Source organism: Ambystoma mexicanum, chromosome 5p (assembly GCF_040938575.1).
Source record: "Ambystoma mexicanum isolate Mex_15411 chromosome 5p, UKY_AmexF1_1, whole genome shotgun sequence".
NCBI lineage: Eukaryota > Metazoa > Chordata > Amphibia > Caudata > Ambystomatidae > Ambystoma > Ambystoma mexicanum.
In genome coordinates this window covers 646120249-646122949 of record NC_090930.1, presented here as the reverse complement: position 1 = coordinate 646122949, position 2701 = coordinate 646120249, and positions in this window count along the sequence as shown.

The following is a 2701-nucleotide window of genomic DNA, read 5'->3' as shown; positions in this document are numbered from 1 at the left end:
AGCGCCATTGTGGCTGCCCTATTGGCGGCTGCGTTCCCCGTGTCCCGTGAGTATGGGCAGCACACTTGATGACCGTCACAACAGATGGCTGTGATAACGCTTCTATCATCATTTCTAACAGCACCGCATGCTGCACTGGGAGGGACCAGCATGTACCGTTGTTGTAACGTATGGCGCGTCTGAATATATCGTGACATGATGCCCTTGCGACGCTCTCAGTGCATCGATGAGCGCCACAAGTTCTGCCGATTGTGCAGTATAATTCGTAGGCAACCTTTTCATGACCACCGTCTTGTACTCCCCTTCCTCAAGTCGTACCAATGCAGCCTCTGTCCATCTCTACCCAACCTTCTGATCAATTGTGAATGACCCATCAAAGAAAAGTATCTCACTTTCCGCCAATGCACCTCCTCAGTCTTGTATTTGGCACAGCCGTGCACTGACAAGTCCTCTGTAGTAGTTATGTCTGTTGAAAATGTGTCAGGAGTTGCTGTCTTACACCTAACCACATGAATATGGGGTTTAGAGATGATGATCTCATATGCCAATGACCTTTGTGTAGTCTGGGTAGATTTGGACCTTTCCAGAATAGCAAACAAAGAATGTTTCACGTACAATGTTACTGTACACCCCATTACAATCGTAGAACTTGTCTCTATGGCAAAGGCAGCAGCTGCTAAAGCTTGTTTGCATGCAAACCACCCTTGCATTACTGCATCCAGAGTACCACTATAATAGTCCAACGGCTTATGGCCCATAGTGCTTTTTTGCATCAGCACTGTGGTCATAAACTGACCATCAGAATGCAAAAACAAATACAATTCCTGTGTATAATCTGGGTTTGCCAGTACTGGTGCCGAAATAATCACTTCCCTTTGATCGTCAAATTGTTTGATCATTTCAGCCATCAATTGTAACTGGTGGTCCTTTGTCTTCTGTGCTTCCCGAAGGGCCTGTAGAAGTGGTCTTGCGTATGTCGCATAGTCTAGAATCCAGGCCTTACAGTAATTGCACAGGCCCAAGAACTTCTGCATTTCTTTATCTGAGGCAGTTCGGGAGGTGGCGCATACTGACGCTGCTCTGTTGGGTAGTATCCTTTTCCCATTCACCGATATGAACTATCCTAAATAGATCACATCCTGGCGCAATATTGTAATTTGGCCTTATTGACCTTGTACCCCTTACAGGCCAACAATTGTAGCAGTGCAATAGAGTCCCTTTGGCACTGTTGTTCACTGTCACGACATACTAGCAGATTGTCTATGTACGGATAATCATGCTAGGCACTTGAATATTCCCAAGATCGGCATGCAGTATTCGGTTGAATATACTCAGGCTCTCACAGTACCCCTGGGGTAATCTAGTGTTTTGGGGATGCTGCATACATTGTTGTGGGATAGGGAGATACTGGAAACGCTTGCTGCATCACATCATTTAGGGGGACAAATCCTGGCTCATTCTCCAATTGACCCCCGTTGGTTTCTTAAAAGGATATATTGCTGTGTTACACAGAGATGTACAAGTCACGATAATCCCCTGGTCCAGTAGGGCCTGTATTGTTTTTCTCATGCCTTCCTCTGCTTCTCTTGTCAGTGGATATTGTCTCACCATGGGCAGCACCTTACCTGGCTTCAATGTTATATGCACAGGTGTAACATCTTAGAGTAATCCTACATCATGTGGATTTGTAGTCCACAAATGTGAAGGTATGTGCTGTAAATCTTCATCAAAAAAGGGGTAATTGAGTTAATGCTGCCATTAAGTGTCACTGCACTCTTCGGTACTGTATCATTATGTCACATGGGATGCACATCTCTACTGTTATTCCCCCTCTTTGTCATTATTCCCAAACAGCTCATCATCTGTCATCTCCATTAGCTGCACTTTTGGTTCTACATAGAGCACTGTGCGCCCTCACAGCCATCCCTAGCCATTCCCAATAGGACAACCCTTTTGTCCAAAACAGCAAACCCTGTAGGTCCAGTGATAATATCATTGCTGATACCACCTTGGGTGACACAGCTGGGCGAAAAATAAATCAGTGGGTACCCGTCAGCATTGTATGGCAATCTGGGGCACTGCCTTCACAAGCACAGTAATACCATAGATAAACATGTTGTGGTCCACGGGAATCGTGCATACTACCACCTCCCTTGTCATTGTGTGTATTATCATCATCGCTCTTACAGCACACACCCCAGGCATGGCACACACTACTCCATGATCTGTAAAGGATAGAGTCATGTTTAACTTAGTAAGCAGGTCCCTACCCAGTAAATTGACAGCGGAACTCTCAGAATAAAGTAAGTGTGCCCAAACTACCTTTCCTCCCACCTTTACATCCAACTCCTCAGTGTATGGAACCTTGGAAATAGCCCCAGAGAATACTTGCACATCACGATATTTTTCTGATAGTGGAAAGTTTTCTTCCATGATGCATGATTTTGTTGCACCAGAGTCTACCATGAATATGAATTGCGTATTTCCTATCACCGCCCCAACCAATGGTTCCTCTTCAGGATGGGTAGTCATTGACAAGACCAGGCATGCAAGTGCTCTCTGTGGCTGTCCTAATCAGGATATGTGTTTGTTCCAGGGAACACAAACTGGCTACCTTCTACCACTGCTGCTTCCCAAAGGGAGCAGCAGCCCCACCTGGCACCCTATTTAATGTTGCAGAACCCCTCTGCTGTTGTTGCGG